Here is a 6,016-nt window from a genome sequence, read left to right as displayed (position 1 = left end):
GGGGGGAGGAAAGGGAAGGCAGGAATATCAGGCCTCTCTCAGCCTCCCCTCCCTCACAGGGTGTCTGTTGTGGGGAGAGGAAAGGGAAGGCAGGAATATCAGGCCTCTCTCAGCCTCCCCTCCCTCACAGGGTGTCTGTTGTGGGGAGAGGAAAGGGAAGGCAGGAATATCAGGCCTCTCTCAGCCTCCCCTCCCTCACAGGGTGTCTGTTGTGGGGAGAGGAAAGGGAAGGCAGGAATATCAGGCCTCTCTCAGCCTCCCCTCCCTCACAGGGTGTCTGTTGTGGGGGGAGGAAAGGGAAGGCAGGAATATCAGGCCTCTCTCAGCCTCCCCTCCCTCACAGGGTGTCTGTTGTGGGGAGAGGAAAGGGAAGGCAGGAATATCAGGGCTCTCTCAGCCTCCCCTCCCTCACAGGGTGTCTGTTGTGGGGAGAGGAAAGGGAAGGCAGGAATATCAGGGCTCTCTCAGCCTCCCCTCCCTCACAGGATGTCTGTTGTGGGGAGAGGAAAGGGAAGGCAGGAATATCAGGGCTCTCTCAGCCTCCCCTCCCTCACAGGATGTCTGTTGTGGGGAGAGGAAAGGGAAGGCAGGAATATCAGGGCTCTCTCAGCCTCCCCTCCCTCACAGGATGTCTGTTGTGGGGAGAGGAAAGGGAAGGCAGGAATATCAGGCCTCTCTCAGCCTCCCCTCCCTCACAGGGTGTCTGTTGTGGGGGGAGGAAAGGGAAGGCAGTAATATCAGGGCTCTCTCAGCCTCCCCTCCCTCACTGGGTGTCTGTTGTGGGGAGAGGAAAGGGAAAGCAGGAATATCAGGGCTCTCTCAGCCTCCCCTCCCTCACAGGGTGCTTGTTGTGGGGAGAGGAAAGGGAAGGCAGTAATATCAGGGCTCTCTCAGCCTCCCCTCCCTCACAGGGTGTCTGTTGTGGGGAGAGGAAAGGGAAGGCAGGAATAGCAGGGCTCTCTCAGCCTCACCTCCCTCACAGGGTGTCTGTTGTGGGGAGAGGAAAGGGAAGGCAGGAATATCAGGGCTCTCTCAGCCTCCCCTCCCTCACAGGGTGTCTTTTGTGGGGAGAGGAAAGGGAAGGCAGGAATATCAGCCTCACCTCCCTCACAAGGTGTCTGTTGTGGGGGGAGGAAAGGGAAGGCAGGAATATCAGGGCTCTCTCAGCCTCCTCTCCCTCACAGGGTGTCTGTTGTGGGGAGAGGAAAGGGAACGCGAATGTAAGCTGCTTTGAGCCTCCTTTGGGTAGAGAAAAGCGGCATATAAGAACCAACTCTTCTTCTTTTTCTTCTTCTCCTCCCCTAGCTGTTTTTCTAACCGGGGCTGAAACAGACCAAGGAAGCTGATGCTTGTGCCATAGGGGCAGCGGATCAGTGCATGTTAGTTTCTCTTGGTGGTGTAAAAAGCAGCCATCTGGGGAGATAATAGGTCAAAAAGAGAGCAGGAGTTGGGTAGAGGGGCTTAAAGGAGCATCTCTTCACATACCAGAGTATCCATTTGACACCCATGTGTATTTTGCTAATTGAGTTTTGAGCGTGAAACTTTGATTGCCAGGGCACGGGGAAGATGCAGGACAAGATGGAGTTAGGTCTTGATTCCGACTCTCACCAGGTCTTCCCTTATGTAAAACCATAATTTGTGCATTTATCTATTTATTTATCGTATTTAACTATTTATTTATTTATCCTAGGGTTGCCTGGCAGCTAGGGAAGGGACGTTCAAAGGGGGTTTGCCATTGCCTGCCTCTGCATCATGACCCCTCGTGTTCCTTGGAGGTCTCCCATCCCAATATTAGTCAAGGACCGATTGAAATCTAGGACTAATTGGAATCGGGCATCAAATTCACAGTAATATCCTGCTGTGCTCTTTCCCTAAATCTGCCCTGCTGTATTTTGTATTTCTTGCCTATGGTGTTTGTATGTGTATAGACTCCCCTAACTTTTCATTCTGTGCTTCTGGCTATACTTTGCTACCCTGAAATCTTGCAATGTCCCTGATCTATATTCCTCTCCCTCCTTCCTCCACCATGTTTTGTTATGCCCTCACTATATTTGGCTGAAATATTGTGTTCTGCCTGATATATCCTGCTTCACATTCATGATCTATTTTGTTATGCCCCCCTCAAGTATCCTCTTACAGACTGTAAAATATCTTGTTATGTCTGAGATATTTCACCGCCTAGCATATCTTGCTACACCACCTGAAATATAATGCTGTGCCCTATAATATATTGCAGTTGTACCTGTAGCCCAAATTCTCAGTTAGGGGGAAAGCAGGGCTTAACACCCAGAGTGCATTTAACCGGGGTCAAAGTGGTGCAAGAAAATTTCAGGCTACAAAGATCAAATGGTAGAGGTTGAAACAAGTAAAAGAGTGATTAATTCATGCTAGTTGGGTGTCCAAATAAAAATTAAAGACAAAGAAACTAACAGAAAAACCTGACTTGATGCTGCACCCAAAAGACTGGCACCGAAAGGTGATCAGGTAACAGGGATTTCTGGGATTTGTGTTTTTTTCTCCACAAACCACCTTTGCATGATGGCATGTCTGAATTTTTAAAAATTATTTAAATATAACATAAAATTGTGTCTGTGCTTCTGATGACATGTTGAATGTTCCAAAACCTTTGATTGGCTCTCAGCGGGGGATATGCACTCAATAGGGACAGGACACTACCCCACTCGGGGCCAATCACCTGCCTTCCTTCCTTTCCTGCCCCCTGCCACTTCTGGCCACTGACCATGCTGGGTGAAGAGCTGGTCCCACTCTGCAGCAACATCCCCTTGGTAAGTCGGGAGAGCGGGTTGAGGCTTGGCCGGGCCACTCTGGACCACATGCATCTCTCCTTGCCACAGTTGGTGCCACCTCAGCCGAAGGGTTGCTCCCAGTGCCCATTCCCAGCCAGGTCATGCCAACTGGGCCACACCTGTCCTAATGCTGTCTCCCATATGCTGGGCACCAGTGGGAGGAGGGATGACCATGTTGGTGGAGCCACAGCAGAGGGCAGGTCCCAGCAGTCCTGTTTGATTCCTGGCCCACTCTAATCCTGCTGCTGCTTCCTGCCCACTGGAGAACATGGGGGAGGGCCAGCAACAGAGACCCCATGGCAGGAGGGCTGGTCCTTGTGGCTCTGCTGCCCTGCTGGTCTGACACCATTTCCTGATCACCGGGGACCTGAGTGGCGGAGAATTGGCCATGTGAGCTAGGCCTATTGCAGTCCTACTAGTATATGTGCATATATATACACACTCTCTCTTGAAGGGGGCAGTGGGAAAGGAATGGGACTCAACCATTGAAACCTTTGCTGGCCAAGGCTCCTACCACTAGGTCAATCTGTTTTGTTGTTTGTGGCTGAAGTCAAGCAAGGTGAGTCCTTCCTCAGGGTTGGGGGTGCCTTTTGAGCTTGGGATTTGGAATGTATTGGCCACAAGAAATGGCAGAGGTATGATCCTCCTGATATGGAGAGTGAGATTATATATGTAAATAAGTGATTAGATGCAGTGTTTTGAACCACTAGCTATAATATTAAACAGGTCTACACAGGCCATGGTTTCTTCTGCATACTTAACAGATACATAAAGGTAAAGGTATCTGCTGTGCAAGCACCGAGTCATGCCGGACCCTTGGGGTGATGCCCTCTAGCGTTTTCTTGGCAGACTCAATACAGGGTGGTTTGCTATTCCCTTCCCCAGTCATTACCATTTTACCCCCCAGCAAGCTGGGTACTCGTTTTACCGACCTTGGAAGGATGGAAGGCTGAGTCAACCTTGAGCTGGCTGCTGGGATCGAACTCCCAGCCTCATGGTCAGAGCCTCAGACAACATGTTGGCTGCCTTACCACCCTGCGCCACAAGAGGCTCTACCTAACAGATACATAGCAAAGTATTAATCTCTCTCTAATTTAAAACTTGATAGGTCAGACAGACTAACATTTGCCCATAAGAGGTATATTTGACAAAATGGAATAGTTTATAGTGAATTGTAATTCCGCATTTTAAGAAAGATGTTGGAGTCTAACAACTTGAAAAAATCAGCATGGAACTAGTAAGATACATCTGGATTCATTTAACCCCCTAACTCAAGGATTTTCTCTGGGATAATTAGAGAAACCCTCAAGCTCTTAACAAAATCCAACAAACTTCTCAAGGAGTGAAGTCTTATGTCTCCCAACGGTACAGCATCAAGTATGCAGCATGCCATCTTATCATATAAAATGCACCCCCTCCATGCAGCTATATAAAGGAAGATTGGCTAGTACTATATTGGCCACAGCTAACCGTGTGTCACAGCAAAAGAAGATAAACAACTAGAGATTCAATATAATCACTGCAGAGAAAGGATTTTTCCCCACAAAAGCAACACATTTTTATTAATAAGGTAACAGCATATTACACAGACAACTACGAAAACATTATTCGATCATTCTTTCATCAATATCCATAAAGCTCTGGAATAGTTTCAATATTAGATCTTCCCTTTGTCTATCTGGGGGAAAAAGCCCAAGGATGTACAGAGGAAGAAAAAGATAGCACGCACCTCTAAGTCATTGTCATCTTCTCTATAATTAAAATATAGATTTGCCTCTTGAAATCATCCTATTGATTTTTCTAATAAAGTGCATTGCATGACCATTTAAATTACACAAGGCAACAAACAAGAGATGATTGTGTTTCACATTTGGAAAGAAGACATTCCTCTCTTATCGTACAAGTTTGGGTTTCACATGCAGGATTGGAAAGGAAAAAAAAATCCCAGTATCTCTCACAAAAAGAGCAGCTTTGATTCAATATATATATATATATATTAAAAATGTCTAAAGTCCAATTTACAACGGAACATTTCCAGCTGATATTAAATATCTATTTACACATTCAATCATGCCACAAAAAATCTGGTGCAAATTGTTCAGCATAGGCATCGCAAAGGGATTTAAGACACGCTTGGGTACCAAAAACGTCCCAAGAAAACTGATTTGGAAAAGGAAGCCGCCTGGGCCGTTCCTTCAAGGGCTGCAGCGAAAACCCGGTTTTGGATCTCTAGTCAGTGCTGTCATCATAGTTCATGGCAGTAAAAAGTTTAAAAAAAAAAAGGGGGGGAGGCACACACCTCTCAAAAAGCAAAACCAGAAAATACCCCAATACCCATCAAAAATAGGAAGGGGAGAAAAAACTGCCAGATAACAGAAGCGAGAAACGTTTTCACACAGGGACCATTTTGTACATCCCCTGGGCTCAGCTAACTCAGCCTCATGTACTTCCTCTGGGCACTTGTACAAAACATCCAAGTGTTGGGTTGCATTCCGCTTCTTGTTGAGGAAACTGGCACATGGAGCGATATTGATTTAGCCACTTGAACCACGACCAATCCATCCTTTCAGTTTAGAGCAGGGGTAGTCAATCTGTGGACCTCCAGATGTTCATGGACTACAATTCCCATGAGCCCCAGGGGCTTATGGGAATTGTAGTCCATGAACATCTGGAGGACCACAGGTTGACTACCCTTGGTTTATAGGATTATTCCCTGAGAGATCCAAATCTCACCTACTTTGTGGACTGTTTTCCCTTTCAACTTTGGCCCTGATTTTCCCTCTTCTTTAAACAAGGAAAAAGAAGGTTAAAAAACCTGCTAACTTCCCCCTTTGCAAATAATCCCAAGAGCAAAGCGACAGGAAAATATACACGCAGCCACAGAGAAGATTGGCACAACGGGGAATCCTAACAGTCACTTCAACATTGAATGCTGCAGAAAAGTTTCCAGCATGTCTGCTGTCTTGTAGCAAACACACTTGAGAGTAGGAAAGGACCAAATAAATGAGGAGCAGGCAGGGAACCGTGATATAGCCAGGACTCCTCTGGAGAGGGTTGCCAATCTCCCAATGGCACTTGGAGAACTCCTGCTATTGAGCTCCAAATGGCCAAGATGAGTTGCCCTGGAGAAAACGGCTGCTCTGGAGATTGAACGCCTTATCCTGCTGAGATTCCCTCCCCTTCCCAACCCCCTCCCCTTCCCAACCCCC

The sequence above is a fragment of the Paroedura picta genome, chromosome 3 (genome assembly GCF_049243985.1).
Source record: "Paroedura picta isolate Pp20150507F chromosome 3, Ppicta_v3.0, whole genome shotgun sequence".
In the NCBI taxonomy this organism is placed as follows: Eukaryota; Metazoa; Chordata; class Lepidosauria; order Squamata; family Gekkonidae; genus Paroedura; species Paroedura picta.
Note: the sequence above shows the minus strand (reverse complement) of the source record.